Here is a 25,756-nt window from a genome sequence, read left to right as displayed (position 1 = left end):
ATTGAAATGAGCTTATGCAGAGATTTTCAAAATAGACCTAGAAGGAAGAACAGAAAATGTCCAACAAAGTGTATGCATTCAGAAGTTTTAAGAACATTTGTTATATTTAAAAGATAACAATTACTTGGAACCCTAGAAAAGGCGGCAGCTGTTATCCAGTGGAACTTTTCTTCTGCACTAGTATTTTCTGTTTAATAAAATTTCTGGAATGTTGCTGTGGACTGGGATAATATATTTAAGATGTATACACAATTAAATACAGTATTTTGTCTTGTATTTTTAAAAAAGTAGTGAACTTAGGAACATAGTGTAGCCTATGATGCACTAATTGTCAGAAAAACAATGTGTATGTTCAGTTGAGACAAGGAAAGCTAGTATGTTCTGGCTGTAATTAGCAGTTATTGGGGAGAAGGACTCTGCTTTTCAAAATGGTTTGCTTGCAGTAGCTGAAATTTGATTAATGAAAATTATCCCTTTATCATATTGTGGCTATTTGAAAAAAGTGGCTTTAGTACAGTGGAATTGTTTTCAAAGTTACTGGAAAGAACATTTAACTATAAGCATGTGAATCAAGCTGTCTCTCCCTGTGCAGACTGGTTCTGAGCTCTGCACGGAATGCTTCAGACCAAATGCTTCAGTTCTACAGCTGTTTTTCTCCTTATTCTCCTCAGTTTATATATACTGTGACAATATAAAGGTTTTGGATCAAAGCTGAATTACATTTGACTGCCCTGAAACAGAGAGCAGAAGAACTTGTATCTTGAAATTAAACACAGTGGGATTTTCAGTGAAGATGTTGCAGTGAAGACTTAAATTCTTGAATCTGACCCTAACTGTTGTAGTCTCACTTTTGTGTCTGCACTGAGTTTGTGACCTGGTGCCAAGTAATCCTCTCTTCAGGATAAAGTCACTACCCTGTCAGGTTTGCATTCTATAGTGTTCATCTTTTTTTGCTTTTTGTATTTATTATAACTAGATTTACATGTTTTAAATATGTTTGGGGTTGCCTGAATTAGGAAAATGAGTTTTGATGGCTTAATGGAAGAAAAGGAAGTGAAGAAAAACAGATTTAGTGAAATTTCTCACCCGAAATCCCAGGGATGGGGTGGGGGGAAAAATTCTCAGAGATGGCACTCTGAAGGGGGCAAACAGGGGACAAATGTGTGATTTCAAATACCCTCAGATTCCTGACTGAGTGCTCTAGTTTTTAGAAACACAATTTACAGAAGTATAAAAGTTTTAGCTAGGCTAAACTGTTTTCAAAGTGGGCAGTTACTTTTTGGTTGTCTCAATCTGCATTTTTTAGCGCACATATTTATTGGGTAAAAACTCAGAAACTTCTTTCAGTGTTAGTAACTTATGAATGAATGAAGCCACTGACAGTTACTGAAGGCACTTTTGCTGAAGTAGCCAAAATTAAACGTTTTATTGGTAAAAGAGGATAGTAGCAGCTTTGATGTCTCAAACTCTTTTGCTGTTCCCTAAAGTTTTTCACACCAGCTACTCATCTCAGCTGGAGAAAACAGCACTTGGGAGTTAGAGAGCAGAAGTATTCACTGACAACGTTTATTAATGAGGGAAGGGTTTCATTGGTGTCGGAAGACAAACAGAAAAGTAAACACAGCCCGCTGCATTACAACAGATTAGTAAATACAAATGCTGTAGCATTCCCATAGAGCTCTTTCTGTAGAGGCGGCTACATGTGCAATGTATTGTTATTTTGTTATGATCACACTTTTCTAAGTTATATGCATTTTCATTTTTAGTCTGCTTTACTTACAGAAGTTGTTTGAAGTTAGTGAATTATAGTACTGAGAGACATCAAAGTTTCAGAAAAGTATGGAAAAAAGGTGTTACAGTTTAGATGAATCAGTCATTATTAAGGTGTTTTGGAATCTGCTGGTTTGGTCTCTAATGTGCATTCAGAACACCATCTTGTGGCCTAAGTTTCCAGTAATGTGTTGCAGTTGTGAACTATTTTTGTACCTCTCACAGCAGTGCTGACAGCTGAGATACCTCTAACTCCCATGAACGTTTTGGCAAAACTCCCACTGAGCTTTAGGGAAGAGAGAGGAAGGGTCATAGTGGCTTTTGTGAAGTGCAGTGAGGTACTGATGAAATGATCTGTATTGACCTGAATGGCTTTTGTTCATTACACATGGAGCAATCCCCGAACAGAGGAGAGACAATATAAATTAAGTATTTATTTAATGTCAAGGTGTGAAATTTTAGGTGGCATACTGTAAGTAAAAAATGCCTTTTGCTAGGGCATTGCTAGGACATTGACATACTACATTTTGTTCCTTTCAGCTTGTCTTTTTAAACTTTCTGTTGTTTCTTTCTATTCATGCATAATTGTCAAACTGTAAACACTTCCCTACTGACATGATACACTTATGTCAGTAGTAAAAGTGTTGGCATAAAAAGTTAATCTAATGCAGACAAGCATTTCTAAACTATTCTAAAATATCTCTTTTCTGACTATTCATGGCTATGGGCTAGCAGATAAATTCTAATCATTCATAGACAGCAACTTCTTAGTTCTTTTGCAGAGAAGTTGAGATGGGAGGGTTGTATTTTGCTATATGCTCTCCCTGTCTTTGAAGCATTTCACTGTGTGTGTGTCTTGTTTGAGAGTTCCATAAGATGGAGAAAAGCAGAATTGTTTCTCAAAGACTGCACTTTGTTTCTCAAAGTGCAGTTTTCAAGCATTGCCCTTCTTGTCAAATTTCTTGTGACTATCTCAATATAAGATGATATACAAGGACAAATGAAGGAGGTGAGGTAAAAGATTTTCTTTTAGCAACACAATATTTATGTATTTGATTTTATCATTATGGTAAGCTCTCATGTGACTCTTCAGGCACTCCAGTAATATCCCTATCTTCTTATTCTAGTGAGAAAAACACTTGTTTTAGCAAGGCTATTTACAATGCTTGATCATATATGAATTGACAGAACAACCTACATCCTATTTCCATTTCTTTTATTCTGTAGATTTTTGCCTATGCAACTTGCAGTAATTCCTATGAAGCTGTCACAATCTGTTCTATCCAAATTACTTACAGATCCTGTTGTTCAGGGATCGTTGAGATGATAGATTGCTATGGTCTCTCTTGTTAATGTGTGCTTAGGGAGTCCTTAATTTACACAATAGATTTATTCAATTTTTGGTGAAGTGTGATTGTTACTCTTGCACAGAAGACACGTTCTTGATCTAGATATGGCTTTCTTTTTTTTTTTTTTAATTGTATAAAAATAGGATGTCCCTCCACAAAACTCTGCTTTTAACCTTACAAAGTAATTGCCTTTACCTTGCTATTTGAAGGACTGACAATTTCATGTATTGGACTTTTAATAACATCTGGCAAGAGGTCCAGCAGCAACAGAGACTGAAGCATGACTTATGGCTCAGGGTGCTGGAAAGAGTGAAAAAATCACTGAGAAGTGTATTCCTGTCTCCATCGACTCAGCTATGTGTCAGAAGTATGGTTAGAATAGTCTGGTACTGGTTGTGGACATGTGTATGAAAAGGTTTTAATATTTGAAGGTATCAGGTGGCTTGAACAACTGTAGTCTAAATCTAACTGATTTTATCTATAGCATTTTTATTCAGCCCTTTTTCATGAGAATGGTGTTGACTTTAAAAACTTTTTCTTACTCAAATGCTCCTTTGATGTTATTATTTTAGTTTTAATGCTGTTTCTTGGCAAGTCATCTGTGCTGTGACAGAGTAGTGGTGTGCTGAGGATCTAAAACTGAGGCAGAAAAATACAGAAAATAATTCTAAATATAATCCTGTCAGTGTTTCTTTCTGTCTCACTTCCTATAATGGGATTGCCATGGCAGTAGGCTGTGCCTGCTTATGTAGTAGCTCATAAGCCTGAGCCCTCTGCTTGAGTCAGGAGCCTCCTAGACTATGAACATGTGGGAGAACATGAACTGAGGAATGCAGGGAGATTCTGGGAGCTGCTTTTTTCATAAGATCAATAGCTGTATCAGCTCTGCTGACTGCACTTTACGATATTTATCCGATATTTAAACTTTTGTAATCTCAGTACTTTTAGCTTCAACTGAGCATGTGAAACCATGTACCTTAGAGAAAGAAACTAAATAAATGGATTATATAATTCAATTTTAGGGGATTTATCCACCCTATCTTGTAATTTTTACTTACATGAATAATTTTTGTTTACACATTCTTAATTTGAATGGGATTACTTGCATTAGTGATAATGTGAGTAGCAGGTACAGGATTAGTTCCTGTTTTTGTCAGTGGTGTCAAAAGCAATAGAATATACAGTAATTTGGTTACATTTTCAATTATAATCTGAAATTAAAGAGCTTTATTTTGGAGCGGTTGCTCTGAATAGCAAGTACTGATATTTGTAATTGAATTCTGAGATAGAACTTTCCATATATTTGTAATTCAGAAAGCTCTCTAATCATGTGAGATTTACTTGGCAGATGAATGGTCACCACTTAGTAACAATATTAAATCCTGCATTTCAAGAGTCAAAAGGACTGGAAGCTGCTTCTAGGGTAAAATATTTAATCTATTTCATATCTCAAAATTCTATAGTGTGAAATTACTAGGTTGAGAAACATTTTGATAAATATTTGAATACGTGCTGTGATTAATTTGTATTAGAATTATACTTTGAACTAGAGTGATTCATATTGGTAGGACACCTGATGAGGCAGACCTTGATCCTGAAAAAGGCCCCAGGCAAATCTCCAATGAAAACTTATCTGCCTTAGGCAATTTTCAGGATTCAGAAGTAAAATTCAATATAGTATGAATGGGTGGCCTGATGAAAATAAATCATGCTGCAGCTATCCTGTTTTCCACAGCTACAGGTTTGGGGGTTTTGCTCTTTATTTTTTTTTCTTTCTTTCTTTCTTTCTTTCTTTTCCCATTCTCACCCTTTTTAAATTTTGTACTTGCACAGCTTGCTTTTTAAAGATGTATTTAAATCTGGTTATGTGAAGGTTTTAGCCTTCATGTAATTAAACAGCAAATGTTGGGGAATGAACAGTTTCAGCAAATATTCTTTTTACAATGTCCAAGACTTTTATTGCAGGATAAATACTAGCCATGTTTATATAAAACTTTCTTTCACATGGAATAATGTCTCCTCAGTAAAAAAAAAAAAGTGGGAAAGGAAAAGCTTGCAATGGTTTGAATACCAGATAGATGCAGATCATAGCAATCATTGTGCCTGCAAGTCACTTTGTTTGCAGGGATGTCTATGACCATGACTCCAATCACAGCTTGTTTGACAAAGAGGCAACAGTAGACAGAGAATGCAGTCCTGGTGTTTGCTCACAGTGTATAATACTGCAGAAACTACCTCTCTGAAACACAGGATGAAAAAAGTTTTTGCTTTAAGGTACCCTGGCCATTTTGGAATCTGAAATATCTTCTCCATGGCCAGCTTTCTTACTGGTCTGGAAGGTGACTCAGGACTCTGCCAGCTCTTTGATCACTGGAAGTGTTCCAGAGCACAGCAGCAGTTGGTTGCCTATATATATCTATGTGTGTGTGTGATATAAAATACTTCCATTATTTTTTCCCTTGAAATTACATAAAGGACAATCACAGTTTGGCTTTGAATAACGACTTCATGTTCTGATTTACAGTAGGTACTTCTAATATTCAGGTTTATGTTTTGTAGACTGCTGGATTTACTTTAAAAGCAAACATAACAAACAGTGAAAACCTGCTGTCATCAATTGTACTAGAGATTGTAGGTATGTGAGAATTGGCTTGATGTCAGGAATGAAAAATGGGTACACAAATACCCAGGTCTGGAGAACCTACCTTTAGAGTTGTATGAATAAGGAGAAAAAAAGTGACATATTTTTTAGATGACCAAAGAGTAACAGAAGATTTTAGTCCTATTGAAAAGAACACAAGATTAGATAAATGAAGGGGTTGTGAATCTAAACGCTTACCTATTTCCTTAGTCATATCAGATGGTCTATAAGAACACATTACTTTTTCAGAGAAATCTTCCTTGTCTTGTAGCTGTAGACACTGTGGCTACTACTTCAAACACAGAAAAACTGTGAAAGAAAAAGCAAGTTATATATGAAATATTACAGAAACAGTTTGACATTCTTGCAAAAATAGGGGTTTCTGCTGAATGAACAATAGGCAGTCTGGTAGATTTAGATAATTGTCTTAGCATCATTAATAGCTTGAGTTAGAAGAGAGGATTTAGGAAATTAAAGTTGATATGTCCAAATACTGAAATGAAGAACAAGATTTGCATATTTTTGATCATAGACTCATTCATTATTCAAGTTGCATTTTCATCTGCAATGGAGGAGAGAAGACCACCATAGACTGCAATGATAAAAGCAAGGGCAAAATTTGACTGTGACTCAGGGGGAAATGACTAATCTTTCCTAATTTGTTCTGAATCTTGACATGTAGACCTCAAATACTCTAATTTATGTATATGAAAATATCTTCTTTGCTCCCTCAGCTATTAAAACTTGTAATAATGCAAGAACACAAAACCACAAAAAGTTTTTAAAAGCTTATTCTTCTAAATAAGTTATTCTAAACTCAGATTATACCCACTATATCCTGTATTTCCTGGGTTGTCAGGGAGTTAGCCACAAAACTCACATTAAAGTCAATGGGAGTTACCAAAATCAGTGGGAGTTGTGTGCAATGATGGCATGTAAACTCTGTAAATTTCTCAGATAATAGCAATTAAAGCTATCAGAGTAGATAATATATGAGTAAATGAGTAAAATATCTAACAAAATAAAAAACATTATGGAAAAGAGAGATGGTTGAATATGTTATGTAAGACTGTAAAGGAGAATTCATAAGCTTTCAATAAATAGAATTTCTTGAGAAGCTGAGGGAAAATGGAAAGAAAGCCATCAGGCAGAACTGCTGTGAGGAACAGCTTCCTGCTGAGATACAAGAGTTTACTTTCAGCACTGTACAAATGCATCCCAACAGGTACAACAAACAAAAATAGATGCATCATAAAATCAAGAGCAAGGGGAACGAATTTATATAAGCATATAAACATACCACATGTAATGAAGAAGAGAGAGAAGAAGGGGAGAACTGTGAGGGGGAAAGGAAAATATAGGAGAAAAACAGACATTGTACAGTGGTTGCGGAAGAAAGCAGACAGTTGATAGGATAAGGCTGCCTGAGAAACATGGGAAGCATGTACTCTATCTGTTGAAGAGGGTGATGCTAATCAAAATAATCAGTGCAGGGAGAAACTAACTCATCACAGCATGGATTTTTTTGTCTAGCAGTTATATTCAGCAAAACAACTCACTAGTTCCTTAAAAAGTATTACAGCAAAACGTAGGACTTACTCTGATATTAATGTTGTAGATTCTCTAATACATTAAGATTTCAAACCTGTTAGAAAGTTTCAAAAGAAAGAGATGGCCATTACTATCTATATTCCTTTTTGTTCTACAAGATGCTTAAGACCCTTATAAAATCTCACCCAAATAAAAATGGAGAAAAGCTCTCTCCTCAAAAGCTACGATTTAGAACTGGTCTTCCACAGAGACAAGGAAATAAATAAAAAGTTGTTGATAAAAATAATCCCTGAAACATTAGGGAGAGGACAAGGTTTTGCAATGGATATAGAAAAATGATAAAGTTATATGTCATTCAGATCACTGACTGTTGATACCAATGCAACTGTTGAATAGAAGAATGTTATTTTATGCTTTTGGTGAGACTGGGCCATAACTGCAGGAAAACCAAAGTTAACTAAGACAAAGTACTTACTCTGTAGAGCTACACAGTGGATTGTATTGCCAAATGAAAGCATTCTTAGAACTTTTTAGATCTAAGAAAGTCATCTTCTTTCAAAGAAATTGAGAAAAAATGAAGTCAATGCAGCCATTGCAGCAGGGATTTAGTTTAGATGCCCCATGAAAAGTTCTAATTTTTAAGAGTGCTCTGTTAGCAGAACCCATGAAGAGACATAAAAAAATCAAGAGATTAAGTTTAACACACAGTAAACAGGCAGTACGCAAAACAGTTGAATTGTGAATTGCTTATAGGGAACATACATGTTTCTTATGACATTTCATTTAAAAATTTAACTGCTACATTAAGCTGGCTTTATGCCTTGAAGAGCATATTTCCAAGCAGCGTTTTACAGGTGGTCACAATTGGTGATTTAATACACAGGCTATCTTTGCAGCTGTGTAGCAAATCAGATGAACAAATGGGATTTGTTATCATTGAGAGATTGCATAAGCTCTCCAAACTAAAGAACTTTGTAGTGTGTGAAAGTAAAATATAGTACACTGAGTACAAAGCAAAAAAAGCTACAAAACCCCCCAAGAACAGCAGGAGAACACAGGTAAAGGTTTTGAATAGATGCCAAATACTAGAAGGTACAACAGAGATAAATAAAGTACACAGTAAAGATGCAATATAATAAAATACTGTAATTTGGGCTGTCAGCATGAGTATAGTGAGTTCAAAATAGAACAAGTGAGTTAGCTTTTATGGAGTATTTAACCACAAACTGCCATAAACCGAGACTGCTGCTGGTAATACATATTCAAATGCAGCAAACATGTTATTGGGAAAAATTATATAAAATCACACTATAAATTTTTTTGTTATATTTCTTGAATTTGTCCGCTAGGCATCTGCAATTTGCCTTTTGCAGACTTGACATCTGCAGAAGTGGTAGCTTCAGTGTCATTTCCCACAGTAACATGGAAATAAGTAATGACTACATTTACATAGGGTATCCCTGCCCATGGCAAGGGTTGGAACTAGAGGATCAGTGAGGTCCCTTTCAACCCAAGCCCTTTTATGATTCTGTGATAATAAAAAGACTTATTTTGGACATGGACAAGCCAGACTTAACTCAGATTTAACAGGCAGTTCACAATAGTTCCAGAAATGCCTCCTATAGAACAGGGTTTTTTTCCCAAGTGATGTTAACAGAAAGTACAACCAGAGCAGAGAAAAAAAAAAAAATCTTCTCATCTCAGTCCATTATTTGAGTATGTGGAGAAACTATGACAGATGTGTGTCCAGTTCTTCAGGACAGCTGTTTTCACATATTCTACCAGAATGGTTTCCTTAGAGCTTTGTACCACTGGCTTCTTGGCCTGTTGTTGTAGCTTAAGAGCTACAGAGGGTAGGTAATGTCTAAGAATCCTCAATTCCTTGCCCACGGCCACTTTAAAGGTTGCAGTGCTGTCTCACAATGCTATGTCAGAGTAAGTATTCACATTTAATGACTGCTATTTCTGTGTCCTGTGTTGTTTTGGAAATGATAATGCAAGTACTTTATGCCTTCTTAAGAGGTATTTTCTGGGCATGTTATCTGGTCTAATTTCCAGTAGCACAAGATACGGGTCTTTCAGCAACCGTTCCAGCCACCATTCTTAACTGCCTCTCAGAACCACTCCTACAAATTGAGCAAAGATAAAGTTTATTCTAATAATTAATTATAGAAATAAGACAGGTATTATTTTCTTATCTATATATATATTTATATAAAGTTATATTTATTTTGTGATAATATTCTCTATTCATTCTAAAGGTACCTAGATTTTTCCGTTATTTCATTTTCTATATTTAATTTTATTAATTTTATTTTAACAGAATAACTTCTGGGGAAAATGCAGGTTTTAGGGAAAAAGGATTTAGAATAAAATTGCACTTCTTTATTTATTTTTCAGTGAATTTTCTGCAAATTTGCTGGTATTTACTAATCTACTGGAAAGGCCTGCCATCAGCACTAGCTTTTATCCCAATTTTTCTGTTGTTCTGTTAATGTTTAATGAGGAAATTACCTGCTACAAAAGAGATGTTTGAGAATCAAAGATAATAAGTAGGAAAAATCTCCAACTTCTTGATTTAATTATTATTTTTAGAATTATTAATTTGCTTACATTTTATTATTTATTAAATTAATTAGTCTAGTATACCTTAATTAGTATAGTTCAATATATTTATTTCTCTAAAGAGTTACATTATATTTCAGCTGGGGTTTGAAATAAGTTTTACATAATCAGCTAGGAATTTTCAATTGTTTTATATGTAGTCTAAGGAACACAGTAATTTTCTTTGCCTGTTTTCTGGATTATACTTACTAATTTCTCTCTTCCCATTGGATGCATGTTGTATTTTAGGAGCTTAGTTCCAAGAACCTCTTTTTTTCTTCTGCTGTGCAAATCTTACTGTTCTACATGGATATACTTACATACCTATTATATGATAAGAAAAAGAGCAAATTATTTTTGGTTAATTTTCACACTTCGGTGATAGAAATTAAAAATCTTTTCTCCTTCAAATAAATATTAAGATTCTTGGAGTAGTGTCCTCATTTTTAACCGTGCACTTGCTAGGATATAAGAGATTAAATTGGTATGTTATCTGTTTTTAAAGTAATAGCTGTTTCTAAAGTAATCATAAAGTAAGGAAACATATTTCCACACATACTGAAATTAGTCAAATGATGTAGGAGAAAGCTGAGCTAAAATCAAAATTAATCTGCAGCTGGTTTTTGCTGATCTTCTCAAAATGCTGCTATGGCTTTTGGAACATTTAATACATTTTCAGGTTAGGCACTTCTGGCTTTCAAACAAAACCAAAATTAGAATTATTGAAGAAACCATGAGACAAGCAGTTTTTTCACAGTATTTTTAGTCTGATTGCAAGAAGATTTTATGGGAATTTAGTGATTTAGTTCAATGAGATTTACTGTACCATTCAGAGAATTTGTTCTATTTTGCCAATCCTTCCAGCCAAAATGTAGGCCATGGAAAATTTTTAATTCTCTCTTTCCTGATCAAGTTTGTAATGATAGCTATTCCTTGTGTGGAAATGAGACACTTATGAGTATGGAATATCACTTCTTCCTGAATTAGGATTTAAAAAAGGAGATACTATAAAAAGGAACTTGACAGTGCAGTAATAGTAGCAGGAAACTGGGAGATTTTTAAAAAGCAGATGCTTTTGTGAACCAAAACACAAGTTCTGGAGGCTCTGAAATGTTCATGATAAATTTAAAAATACTTGAAATCTGAACACTTTCTCATCTTATTTCATTGAAATTCAAATTATATTAAACTTCCATTTTAAAATGAACATGCAGATGCTTAGATTCTTTTTTTTTCCTTCGCAACAAAATTACCTTCTGATGAAATTCAGTGAAAGCAAAACACTTAAACTTTAGACAAAAAGTTGACAGGCTTTATCCAGTTCTTTAGAATCCCAATAGAAAATAATTACAGCAGAGATTGCATAGATATACAAGAAAGCTGACGTAGCCTGTGACATTTTGGTTCTGTTTCCTGTTTCTGAAAGCTCAGATCTGCACATCTTTATATAAGCAATTAAAGGTATATTTTGACATGCATGAAAAATATGGAAATGTACTCATAAAGTTCTCATAGGATGCTTTTTGATTTTTATAATCTGTTCAATGAGCATTGAATCATACTTGTAAGTATCCTCCTCACTTAATTTTTTTCCTCCTAATTTCTCTAATTTCTGCAGGGATCATGTGGAAGAGGAGGAAAATTGCTGCAATAAAGTTTGAAGAATCTTTTTCTCTTTAAGAAAAATATAAGCAAAGATCACACGGCTGTCTTCGTACCTGCAGCAGAAATTAGATTTCACAATGCTCTTAAAGTAAGTGTCCAGATCTGCATGGTGACAAACCACACTGAAGTCTGATAAATCTCTTTTCTTCATGAACTTCATAATTATACAAAAGTGTCTTCATTTGTGTTTATAGTCTTGTTTATAGAAATTTATAACTGTTTCAGTATAATCCATGTTTAGTGCTGAAGTTTAGCCAAAGGAACTCCCTTGTACTGTCAGAAACGTCACTGGGATTCCTGACAAGTAACTAGACTTGCCTGCAGCCAGCATAAGCCCTGGTCTTCCTAGGCTATTTCACAAAAGTGGGAAGGAAAGCATCTCTGTGCAGCACCTGAAACTCCTCTGTCACCCAATGTAGCATGTTTCAGGAAGCCCTTGGGTTTTTACCCAGAGAGAGATTTTTGGATCTGAAGCATCTATTTTTTAGTCACTAAGAGTGAATTTGGCATTTTATGTGCAGTTTATATGATTATAAAATGGAAAGCTCTTACCATAAGTGTTCTTGTTTGTTTAAGTTAAGGAATGGATGTAATACATCTTATGAAAACACACCACCAACTGCAAGCAGTTTAAAATGGTCTAATGAGTTGCAAGAGACTTCTAGGCATGGAACACATTCTCAGCACATCAGACATCTGTAGGCATTGCTCAAAATTCCTGTGGCCAAAGCTCAACTGGAATTGGAGCTGGCCAGAACTGTGAGGGACAATAAAATGAGTTTTAAAAATATATTAATGGCAAAGTACAGTGTGGAAATAACATCAGCCCATTACAAGATGAGAATGGCCATTTCACAAACAGGGATATGGACAAGGCAGATGTGCTTAATACATTCTTTGCTTCTAAGAAGATGGGACAAGGGTGGGTCTCAGTGTCCTGAGCTGGTGGACCATGACTGCAAGATGACTGCAAGAATAATCAACTAACTCCCAGTAAACCCTGAAATTGTGTGGGATATGATGCTCCAGCTGGATCCTTATATGTCATAAATGGGGCCCAATGTGATTCATCCAAGAATCCTCAAGGAGGTAGCTGATGTCATTGCAAAACCCCTCTCAATGATTTTTGAGCAATCTTGGGAATCTGGAGAGGTCCCAGCTGATTGGAAGCTGGCAAACATTTTCCCAGTTTTGAAGAAGGGCAAGAAATAGGACCCTGGAAACTACAGATCTGTTGGTGTCACTTCAGTGCTTGGTAAAGTTAGGGAGAAGATTATTCTGGGAGGTATTGAAAAACACCTGGAAGACAAGGCAGTCACTGAGAGAAAAGTCTTGCTTATCAAACCTGATTTCCTTTTATGGCAAAGTAACCCACCTAGCTGACCCAGGGAAGCCAGTTGATGTCATCTTCTTGCATTTCAGTAAAGCTGTTGATACTGTCTCTCAGATCCTTCAGGACAAAATGTCCAGCTGGATAAACAACTCATTGCAATGGGGGAGCAACTGACTCACAGTTTGAGCACAAAAGGGTTGTAGCGAATGGAGTGACATCAGACTCGTGTCCAGTCACTCATGGGGTCCCACGGGATTCTGTCCTCACCCATGTGCTCCTCAATGTCCTCATAAATGGCTTGGATGCAGGCTGGAAGTGATGCTAAGCAAGTTCACAGATGATACAAAACTGGGAGGAGCTGTTGACTCCTTGAAGTCAGGAAGGGACTGCAGAGAGACCTCGGCAAATTAGAGGACTGGACAACACCAACCATATAAAGTTCAGCAAGGGAAAGTGCCAGGTTCTGCACCTGGGATTGGGCAGCCCTGGATGTATAGACAGACTGGGGAATGAGGTGCTGGAGAGCAGTGCCACAGAGAGGGACCTGGGGGTCCTGGTCACCTGGTCATTGGTGAGTTGGACGTGAGTCAGCAGTGTCCTGGCAGCCAGGAGGGCCAAGCATGTCCTGGGGGCACAGGTACAGCATGGCCAGCCAGGCAAGGGAGGGATTGTCCACTCTGCTCTGCTCTGAGGTGGCCTCACCTCGAGTCAGTTTTGGCACCACAAAATGTAAGGCATTAAACTATAGAGACCATCCAAAGGAGGACAACAAAGATGGTGAAGGGCCTTGAGGGAGAGCCGTGTGAGGAGCAGCTGAGGTTGCTTGGTCTGCTCAGCCTGGAGGAGACTGAGGAGAGACCTCGCAGTTACAGCTTCCTGTGAGGGGAAGAGGAGGGGCAGCACTGATCTCTTCTTTTGGTGACAGTGACAGGACCTGAGCGAATGGCCTGAGGTAGTGTCAGGGGAGGTTTATGTTGGATACTAGGGAAAGGTTCTTCACCCAAAAGTGGTCAGGCACTGGAACAGGGAAGTGGTCCCAGCACCAAGCCTGACAGATCTCAAGAAGTGTTTGGACACCACTCTCAGGCACATGGTGTGACTCTTGGGGATGTCCTGTGCAAGGCCAGGAGTTGGACTTAATGATCCTGATTGATTCCTTCCAATTCAGCAGAGTCTGTGGTTCTGTGATTCTGTGGTATGTGCCTCTGCTAGGCACAGGAGGTACACCTTCTCTGTGCCTCAGAGCTTGGAGTAATTATTCTCTGGAATTTGGATGGTGTGAAGTAATTTTAGTCACAAAGTTACCCAGTAGTAAATAGGCTGCATGATATAAAGGTTTTCTTTGAATTGTTTTAGCAATTATTTTGTTTAATGGTAAAAATTCTCTTTCATTCTGGACATAAGCATAACTTATGTATCACATGTCATGAATTTTTACTTCAGAGTATAAAAGAGGGTAACAGGATTGTGTGTTTGTACTACATGTGTTCCCTGAAGAGATATGCCATTTAGATTTAATTTTTCAAAAAATATATTGTACATGAGATCTAAATGAAGACACCAGTACTGCAGGACTCAGATGGAAAACATTTGTAGCTCTTTCTTTCAGGAGGCTGATATAAATTCTGTTTCAGTAAATTCTGTAGTTATGATAAGGCAACTTGAGAGAGAGGTGTTTTTTTGGTGTCTGTCTTTTTCTGAATAACAAAATCTTTTGTGATTCTGTAGCTTTCTGCTATTTCTCTAATGGGTGTAATATCTTGAGATTTTACAATACTCTCCTAACACAAAGATGTTGCAGTGCTTTTGTATTGCAGGAGATGCACTTTGCAAGGTAAATAAAAATTATTCTTTTTGACAGATGTATGGGAATATAAAAACAGAGTAGAAAATTGACAAAATCTCAAAGTGTCTTATCTATAAATTGGTTGTTACTTTGTACTTTGTAGTTAATCGTACACTGTAGTTTTATTGAGTGTACATATACTTTTCTCTGAATGCAAAAGGCGGACCTCTAATTCATTCATTTATTAAATGCATGGCTAGAAGTAGTTCCTACAACCAGAAAATTTATGAAATAAAGCCAAAGTGGTTCATAAGCCTAGTAAAGGATGATGAAAGTTGCACTATTAGGCTGAGCATAATGCTTTTCAGGGACTGAAATAAAATTCATGGTTGAGTTAGGTCCAACTTACAGAGATGTGTTTTTAGAAAACTACTGTCATATCAGGGGTGAGCAGTGGGACTTTCCCTTGTAGAAACAAAGAAAAAAATTATCTAATGGGACTACTTGCTGATGGAAATGACATCTCATGTACATCTGCCACGTACCAGGCAGATACATATTGTGTTTCTCTGTAAAAGTGAGCTAGAACATTTTTAATCAAAGTTACCATGTTGGATTTATATTAGTTAAAATGGTTCTAGTTTGTATATGGACAGCCAGTAAAAAACACTTACCTAGGGTCAAAATAGATTGTTATATGATATGAACAGCCTGATATCATCCAGCTTCAAAAGAAGGGAATGTCCATTTTCAGATTTCTATCAGTTTGGCTGCATTGTCAGTGAACTAAAATCTGAGTATTTCACACAGAAATGATTATAGAAAGACAATAGAGGAGCTGCAGTAAGAGAAACTTGTCCTGTTTTTGTTCAGTCATCCATCTTAGACAGAATGAGAAATAGTTTTATAGGCTATCCTGGAACTTTTTATTTACATTAAAAGCCAAGTTGTTTACTAATGTGTAAATAGGATGCAGACTCAACTGATATAATAAGAAGGTTGAATTCACTGAGAACCTGTCATTAGGTGGTTTTAAAACAAAAAGACCGAGCAGTCTCTTCCCCAATGACAATATTTATGGTTTATTGCAGCATAACAGCTAAATTCAGGTTTGATACAAAACAGACTGAATAAAGAAGAAAGGCACCTGTATAAAGATAGTTCTGATAACCTCAGAAAGAATAAGAGTTTTTCTTACTCTTCTTATATTTCAAATTTAACTGTATTTAAAATCTGTGCCAGAGGTTGTGGAAGACTGTGCTGCAAAGCAAGTAGACTACGTGATTTGGAAAGTTTTGACAAACACCTGATGTCTGCCTTTGACTTGGGAGAATGCAGATCTTTGTGACCATAATGAAAAGGCAGAGAGAACTTGCTTAAAATGTGAACGCGAGAATCAGAATATTTAAGCATATTGTGAAGCTGGATGTTGTATAGAGTGAGTCAAATATTTTTTTGTCAAGGAAAAAAATGACAGAAATCCTTTCTTCTATCCATTGATTTAAAAGAAACCTCTATGAAGTACAATTCCAGAAACAGTGGGAAAGATTTTCCAGAGAGTCTACATGCTAGCAGATCCGGTACATATTTTGTTCTGGGTGTAGCTATTGTCACTAAATAGGTGTAAATACTTTTAGGAAAGCCAGGACTAAGTAAAAGCTAGAACTGTTTTCAAACATTTGCACTTGCTGATGCAAATCTAACTCCAAAGAGAAATAGTTTTGTTTAATGAGTTCCAGATGTACTTGTAAAACTTACAATGAAAAGGTAATTATGTTGTAAATAGTGGGAATGCTTTTCTTCATCAAAGTGAGAGTTTCTTTATTCCTGGACTCAGTTAGCTGGAATAAGAAATACACACTAGGAAGAGCAATTCTAAACCCCTGTTACTGATTCTCTAAATTACTCTTTCCAGGACAATCAGTATTTACTTCAGACAGATCCTCTTTCTGATGAATGGAAACTCTACACTGAATACATAGAACACATGATTGTAGATGGGTTGTTCAAAGCTATCAAGTGTCTTCTTCAGTATCTGAATGAAAACACTGAGGCAATATTTAAATACACTCCTTTATCTGAAGTGCAGCTTTTTCTTAAGTGAAATAACTTTTAAACCTTCTTTGGACTTAATGTCAATGGCAATTTCTATGGTATTATGGGGAGACTAATCAAAAACAGGTATGATACTGCATCATCTGTAGACAGATTGTCAAATACTTTCAAATAGACCCTTTTCAGTTTACAGAATTCACAGAATCACAAGACTGGAAGAGACCTTAAAGATCATTGAGTCCAACCCATGCCCTAACACCTCAACTAAACCATGGCACTGAGTGCCACATCCAATCTTTTCTTAAACGCATCCAGGGATGGTGACTACTACTTTTCTGGTTTGTTTGGTTTGTTTTTTTTTAATTGTCACAACTGACCTTTTCTCTAGGCTACATTTGAATGTAGTTGTTTTCCCAGCTGTCTCACCCCTATCAAGTGGCTTGTGCCAAGAAGGCTAATATCTCAAGAGAGGCTGTGAGGATGTTTTCCCATCTGTTTCCAGTGACCTGTCATAGTCTGCTCTCCATAAGCTCTGCTTCTCTTTTTTTATAGTGAATCCAGTCATTTTCATGAGCCACCAGCACATATTTTTTGTATTATATTGGCTTACTTTCTAACTTCTTCTGGTTCACTTGCCCAGTTGAGAGTGCCTTTCTAATACACACTGAAATCTGCAGCTGGATGGATTTTCTTCAAAGCTAGTTCACGAATTTTCCTTCTACTTTCTCTTGGGCATTGTGCACAGCCAGTCTTTGGCTTTACCCTGTTTTACTGAGCATTTGATATCAAACATCTTCTACATATTCCAGGCTGGGCACTTCTCAAGAACTGCTGGTTTCTTTGAGATTATAGGTTGAATGTTTGCTTTCTTGGTTACAGCTTCTCATCAGGACACCTGATACTGTTTCTGCTCCCAAATCTGCAAGTATAGCTGAGCTATGTATCTGCTATAATTTCCTTGTCTTTAAACTGTCACAGATAGATGACAAAAGTGTTTAGTGAATTACAGTGCAACAATTTTTCTAGAAATTTAATATAAATGCAAGTTTTTGTGCAAGAGTATTTTTGCAAGGCTAGCAGGACATGCAAAGTCTTTGTGCAATCTCTTCCTTTTGCAGTTTTTTCATAGTGATGGAAACAAATATCAATAAATAAATATATCAAAATATACAGTTTATACAGGCAAAAATAGATTAAATATAAATTGGTTACACTATACAGTGTAAAGGAATAGTGCAAAGGAAACAAAGGAAAAAGTTGAACACAATATTGCTTTTTTGGAGCTTTACTGGAAAGTGACAGTGATGGTCATGAGGTTTTGAATCATGGTCCATCTCACTAGCAAGTGCTGTAAGTTAAATCAACATGTTGGAGGATGTTAGTAATAACAAGTGTGTTGTTTTGTCTCTACCTGATGACAGTAGGTACTTGATTTTTTTTATGTTAGTATGATGCATGAAACAAATTATAATACTTGAGAAACATGTATCCAAGCAGTCATTTCCTATTAATGAGCAGACAGGAAACCTGCAGCTAACTGACAAGTTATAATTGTCATTGCCATCAGTGCAGTATCTTGGGTCTTGGCATGTGACTTAGCCTTAAGGATGTCTTTTCTTTCTTGAATTTAATCTTTGCTTCTACTGCTTTTTCACTTTTGGATGTTCATTTAGCATTATGTAGATCAGATGGATGCCCTGGAAGAAACAAGTAAAGTAGCTATGAGGAAGAAGGACTTGGTCACTGTCTGTGCTCTGGAACAACACTTTAACAAAGAGTGGTATGCAATGGATTGATGATGAAAATTTATGTGTGAAGCATAAAATGGACTCAGTGGACAATTTCTTAGGAAAGGGAAGCTGAAATTTTGGAATTCTGAGGGTTCAAAATGTTTGTGAGACTTACTACATTCTAAAGAAGAGAAGAGGTATTTCTATTCTTGTAGAGGTTTGTTTGCTTTCATTTTCCGTGCCTATTAATGACCATAAATAATCCTACTATTCTGGTGTCTTGTCTAAAATCTCTTGTTCATCCTATTTCTTTTAGTTTCGGTGGGGGTTTTTGTTTTGGTTTTTTTTTTTTTTAGGACCAATATTCTACATAAGGTAATGAATCTTCAAGTCAGAAGAATTTTAATTAGTTGTTCCAGATCAAGTTGACCATAAGTTTTTAAAATTCAATTGGTGAATCTAATTTAAAAGGGGACATCAAATTTTAAGGATAACAGCTCAGGTCTAGTCAAGCTTCTGTATGTTCTATTTAATATATATATTTTTATCTATACATCCATAAGCACAAATATACATGTATATGCTTATATATGTGATCTCCTCTTTATATCATGTGTGTGTATATATATGTGTGTGTGTGTGTGTGTATTTATATTGAGAAGGATGGATTGAAAGATCTCTTCAAGCGCCTTCCATCCCTTTAAGCTAATAGAGATATTTTGCAGATTTTCAATCCATTCTTTGGGAGAGGAATTCTTTGAAAGAAGTAGCAATCCTAGACTCTCTTATAAAAGATGGTTGTGGATCATAGTGCTGTACCTCCCCCCTCAAACACCAATATGAACTATTTCTTGCTATCAGACAGCAACTCCCTGCCCCTGATTGTGCAGCACTGAGTACCTCAATAGGGTTATTACTTGAACCACATGTAGTACATGTAGAAAAGGAAGAGATGGTCAAGAGTAAATTGCTCCATAATATTTCTCAAGAATAACTTTTCACTCATGTGAAATGCATTTCTCTCTTGCTTAAAAAGAGGGGGGAAAAGGAGCCCACCAACTAAGCCTTAACACCATGCTTCTGTGTTTTATTTGATTGAATTTACTTGTTCATTAATATTTTTTATGTATTTGGTTTGCTTTAAGTTTTCAGGTGTTCTGTGCTAATTACCTCAACATTTTCTTACATTACATGTTGCTGAAGAGAGGCTCACTCATAAAACCAGAGAAAGGTTGACTAAGAAAGTATAAGGAGGAAAGTACACAGCCCTGAGTGAAATAGAATCATAAAGGTTGGGAAAGTCCTCCAAGATCATTAAGTCCAACCTTGACCCAATACCTCCATGCCCATTAAACCTTATGGTGAAGTGCCATATCTATTTGTTTTTTGAACATTTGCAGGGAAGGTGACTCCACTAGTTCCCTGGGAGTCTGTTTCAATGCTTGGCCACTCCATCAGTGATCCAATGTCTATGCAGGACCAGGAATCCATAGATTACATTTTCAAAGTCTTAAAATTGATCTCTTGAGAACTTGTGGATAGCAGCTGGGAAAACTGAGGGTGAGGATCCCATGGAAAACTGGAGGTAAGGATTCAACAGCTCTAAAACTTTGGTCCATACTTAATATAGGAGCAAATATAAAAATAACCCTAAATACATTTGGTTTTGGGGTTTTTTTAGAGCTCTTTACCTTGGACACTTTTACTGAATGTATTTTTAAAAATAAAATTTTGTTTGCTGTCTGTTCCAAATAATTGGGTCCAAAAGAGGAACATTGTACATTTATCTTAGTGTTCTGGAGTTTCATTCAAGAGACTTAATAAGAAGTATTTATCAATGTTGTACCAGCATTGTCCTCCTAGAAATCAATTAAAATGTTTAGAACAAAACTTATTTGTTTGTGGAAGGCAGTGTTTTCACCTAGTCATGCAATAAAGGCATTTTTATGTCAGATTTGAACTGTGGATTTCCTTTATTGATGGAACATAGATTCCAAGGCCAGACAGGAGCATTAGTTTACATGGTCTGCCTTTCATCAAATAAGATTTCCATATTGCAAAATTGTTCCCTTAGAGGACCTAAAAGTTTTTACTTTTATTTTGATATTTGTTCTTGCATTTCAGCTAATCCTGAAATGCAGTCAAAAATGTAACATTTACTCCTCTCCAACTTCTTGGGGCTAAGAGCAGATCTGAGGGATACAGAGGGATCACATGGCTCAAATAGCCAAAGATTATTGGTCAGGGGGGTCAGCACAGCATGTAAGAGATAGTGAACTTAATCCACTGTCTGATTTACAGCAGAACCTTGGTCTTGGTGCTCTCTCACATTCCAGTTGAATGCATGAAACATAGGGAAATCCACTGCTGCATTTTGATACATACAATTTTTGTATAAAACGGTTGAAAGGTGGATTCTGTCTACTGCCCTACTGGGACAAAAATAATTTTTGAAACATGAACAATTGTGGTTGAATGAAAATTCTTTTTCTAAATGATCTGACCTAAGAAACTCACAGGTAGCATATGATTTTTGATTTGGCAAACTAATATTGAAGATGTCTCAATTCGCCTCTACCTCAAAATTAAAAGGTTTTTCTGTATACAACCTGAGGCAGGTTAAATCCCTTTACTGTAAAAATCTACAGAGCAAACTTAACCTTGAAGGATTAGGGCATCCCTTTTTTGTGCAGGTATGTCAGATAATTAGCAGCTTAATCACTTTGCAGGTGTGTAAACTGTTGGTCTCCTGAGTGCACCAATAATGGCCCCGAGCAGCCCCTCCTGGGGCTACACCCCACACTCAGGGGACTCCAGAGAAACTTGTCCCTGTGTCTCACTTTCTCTGAGGTACAGGCTGTTCTTGTCTTGCAGCCTCCCCTCAGCCTTGCACTCTGGGGGTGCTCAGACCTGGCTCCAGGTGTCCTCTCCTGGTGGACACCAGTGACTGTGTGCTTTTGCTTGCCCTTATCTCTGTCTCTCTTATCATGCTGGCTGTACTTGTTGGTGGAACCCAGGATCTGTTTCACTGCTGACTGTGTCTGGGGCTATTGATGCACCCAGTTACAAATACCTGGCACTGCTGCCATGCTTAAGGCCCTCTGGGACCAAGCCCTTGGTTGATGAGGGTGTTGCCTGCTGGGGTAACTTTCTGCTTGTGGCTCACCTTCTCTTGGGGAGCAGGCAGCCCCTGCTGCTCCATGATGAGTATGTGTCTGTTTGCACACAGGTGCCGAGATAGTACAAGTGAATTGGAGGTAATCCTCTTGAAAATTTGAACAATGCTCTTTAATGCTCTTTAATTAGAGAAGTGTTGGCAGACCAAAAATTGCAGCAGTAAAAATAGAACCATTGTAATGTTCGATTTTTTTTCAGCATGTGAAACACTGGTTCTTTATGAATCAGAGTTTTGCTATCAGCCTGATTTTTCCAAGTGACTAAATATGTTTCTGTAGTTATTTTTTCCCTAGCATCATTTGCAGGAAATGTGAGGACTTACACTGCATATGAAAACAGGGACTCTTTCCCAATGATTTCTTTACTATTCATTTCTGTCATGCCTCTTAATGCAGCTGAAAAACAAACTTCATGTACATGGAAATATCCATTTTAATGTACAGTTTATAGACAGGTATTTCATTGTGTTCTTATTTACACATTTTCAGAGGATTGCTAGTGTTTATTGAACTTCTAGCCACTTTCTTCAAATAGTGATAGGAAACTTTTCTGAGCAATATAACTTGCAAGGAGGTAATGAGGTTCAGCTGTGTCACAGTATTGTGGAATTAAGTTGAATGAGATTCAGAGTAAACACAGATGTTTGCAAAAGCCACATGTAACTTTTTCAAAACAACATCAAGGGAAAAAACCCATTTATCTTTGTGTATATCTTTGCCTTTTAATTACTGTGTTTCACTATGGAGCGAGTCCGTGTCCATATTCAACCAGACTTGTGGCTGACCTTTTGGTCAGCAACAGGTATAGCTTGTGGAGCAGATGAGCCTTTGGGATGTCTAACAGGAATGTAATGAATATGTCTTTTTTTTTTTTTTGGACCAGACTGGGTTCAAACACACCCTTGTTAAGAGCTAAGCCAGTTAAGCAAAACTACTTGACATGATTGGGGCTTACTTAGGTGACCATTTAGGTGTCACTATGTGTATTTTTGCGCCTTTCTTATGGGTGGGTCAAAATAATATATTTATCAAACTATTTTATCATAAGTTGCATTGCTGAGGTATTTTCTGTGCTGAGGATTACTTCAAGATTTAATATATGTAAACATGTTCTAGCTAGAAAATACAGGACATTATAAAAAATAATATTTAATCGTTCCCATAAACTGCATTTAGCAAGCTATTCTGTGTAAAGAGTCCATCTTAGTCACTGCATAAGAACATCAGGTAAGGAATTACACAAACTCAGCTAATATTTTTCAAAAAAAGAGAAAAATCAGGGAAAGTTGGGGAAAATGAAAGTATGTGTGTTTTCATGTGGGGGTTGTTGGCTCTGCAAACTGACAAACAATATCTACTTGTAATGTGATTAGGAATTGCCTGAAATGTGGAAGAATCTTAAAAAGATTGACTTCACTGTAAAGCACAAAGCAGTACCTCTACAGTCCAAAGGACTGCTGCTGGTTATTAGAAGAAAATGTGTACTTTTGGAGGTAAGATCAGTTCTGTGCTCTGAACCAAATGATTTTTCATTTTTTGTTTTGATAACAAGCTGGAGGCAAGCTTCACTGAACTGAGAAATTGTAAACTCTTAGAAAGGGCTGTCTAAAGATAACAATTCTATGTTTCTGTGTAATATATTCTGAATGAATCTGATAATTTAAAGCCCACTCCACCAAAATGGGAGTGATGCTTGTGTCCTCTTTATCTTCAATTATGTCTAATCTGTTTCTAATTTAAACATGATAATGCTGTTGTCAGATCAAGTAGAGATTTTAAATGTTTTATTCTTCACCATTGGCAATGTTTTAAATGCATGTGGGCTTTTAAATGTATGTGGGCAGTACTGACTGAGTCTATAAAAGTTTTAAGTAAATTTAAAGGAAATAAGAGTGCTTAAAAGTGAAATGGATCAAAGTTGATGAGATGGAACATATTTAATGAATGGAAGTTAAGGAAAAGTTAGGCAACAGATTCCATGGGTTACCTGCTTAATCTCTAAGGAACCCTAATTCAATAAGTAAATTGTATCTTTCAGGTGAAACAGCATGTGTTTAGAAACAGATGTTTTAAAAACAAAAGTGCCCTTTAAGCTTGTTACTCAAGTATTTTCTAGTTAAGAATAACTATGATTTTATGAACTGTTATGATATATCTGTTACTGTCAATATCTTGGAGTACCAATCAGAATTTCAGTCAAAATAAAAACTGCATCAACATTATTTATCAAAGTATATTCTCAAGTATTCCACATTGTGACAACAGAAAATGTAACAAAAAGAGCTTTCCTAACCAGATGTACATTTTTGAGAAAGTGAAGCTAATCTGAGTACATTGAATTTTGAATGTCCATTCTCATGATCTCTGCATTAAGGAATATTCACAAGTCTCAAATAAAACAACCTGCATATTCTGATTGCAGGCTGATAAATTATTTAAAAGATACTTCTTTTTCATCTTCCATTATCAAGAACTAAATGAAGAATCCACCTGTATTCTTTGAAAATTCAGTTAATGAAACACTGAAATTATTCTAAAATCTATTCTGATTGCAGGCTGATTATGAACTTTAGTCTCAAGTTAGAAGTAATTTCTTTATTTGTACTTTCTCCTTGTCCTTTGATCTGTCAATGGAGTATTGTTTGGGGACGTGGGGCTCAGTGACTGCCAAACTGATAAAAAATAAGGGGAGAGATGGTGATGTGGTGTGGTCCCTTTTTTTGTTTACTTATTTTGGTGTTTTAGGAGGGCTGGGGTTGGTACAGAACAATCATTCAGTTTTGTGTAATCTGCTAACTTGTGGAGGCTGTATTCAATCTCACTATCTGTGCCATTGATAAAGATGCTAAAAGTCAACAGTCCCAAGACAGAGCCCTGAGGGACACTACTTGTCACCAGCCTCCACATGCATGTAGAGCCACTGACCATAACCCTCTCTGCCCATCCAGCCTATTCCTTATCCACTGATTAGCCCACCCTTTGCTTTCATGGGCATTTCCAATTTGGAGATAAGGATATTCTGTGACTATGTTGTGGGCTCTGCAGGTTAGGTAGATGACATTATTTTGTATTCCCCCATCGAAAACCACCATATTGGTCAGGGACAGTTTGTCATTAGTGAAGCCTTGCTGGCTGTCTCAGATCATCAACTTGTCTTGTATATGTTGTTTTATTGTAATTTTCACCTTGCTTAGGCTTGAAAGAGCTGTAATGGAAACATATATGGAAGGAAACTCTTTATTAAAGGAATCTTGATTTGAAGCATAATTCTTGAGATTTCAAAAAAATAATCCTAAATCCTGCATGAAGAAGACTTTACTACATTTGGCCTTGAAAAATAATGCTATGAGAAAGTGTCAAATTATTCTGAATGACTTCACATTTCATATGGAAAATAGCAATGCCAAAAAATAAAAATAAATGCTATTAGGATGCCAGTAGCTGGTAATCCAGGAGCCTGACTCCTTAGCTGAGTCCCTCTTCTGAATTCAGAGGGAAGTGGTCATGGTCTGTCACTACAGAACAGAACCCAAGTTATTATGTTATATTGTGTTAAGTCTAGATAAAAAAGAACTACAATAGCTTAAATTGGGTCCAGAGTTCCCAAGAACTGGGGTATGTCAAGCTGTTGCAACTTTTTCACAGAAAGAGTCCCCAGATTTCATGAAGTTTAGCTAGAAATTTTCTGCTGAATAGTAGCTTAAACATTCATGTACAGATTTTGACTATAGTTATTAACATTCATATAATGGACTCTATCTGCTGTAAACTTACTTTAATCCCTTTGCTAATGCAAAAGATTCATGCATTTGTGTGCCTAAGGATCCAATCATGGACAAAAATAACTGAGAAAGGGGGTTGCTTATTCAAATTTGTGCATAGATAACTTTTGCAGCCTAATCTGGGTGCTTTTGAATGACAAACTCAGGATATAAAATTATATATGTACACTTAGAGAACAAAGGTGATGTTTAGCATTTTATTTATAATAAAACAGCATAAAATTATATTAATTTGTATTATGGCTATAGTTCTCTTTTTGTGTTGCGTCTTATATCTGTCCTTCAGTGCTAAATATACAAATTGGTTTCCTCCT

General features: G+C 36.3%; 1 protein-coding gene across 1 annotated transcript in view; it reads left to right on the top strand.

Moving 5' to 3' along the window:
- Window positions 1-25,756, top strand: part of SP3 (Sp3 transcription factor) — a 206,263-nt gene that overhangs the window by 55,329 nt on the left and 125,178 nt on the right. The window contains exons 10-12 of the transcript XR_014956716.1: window positions 11,534-11,668; window positions 18,428-20,069; window positions 23,034-23,153. The gene's annotated coding sequence lies outside the window, so the exon portion shown is untranslated. The remainder of the gene's footprint in view (window positions 1-11,533; window positions 11,669-18,427; window positions 20,070-23,033; window positions 23,154-25,756) is intronic.

This window comes from Lonchura striata, chromosome 7, assembly GCF_050655825.1.
Source record: "Lonchura striata isolate lonStrDom1 chromosome 7, ASM5065582v1, whole genome shotgun sequence".
Taxonomy (NCBI): domain Eukaryota; kingdom Metazoa; phylum Chordata; class Aves; order Passeriformes; family Estrildidae; genus Lonchura; species Lonchura striata.
This window is presented reverse-complemented; position numbering and strand designations above follow the sequence as displayed.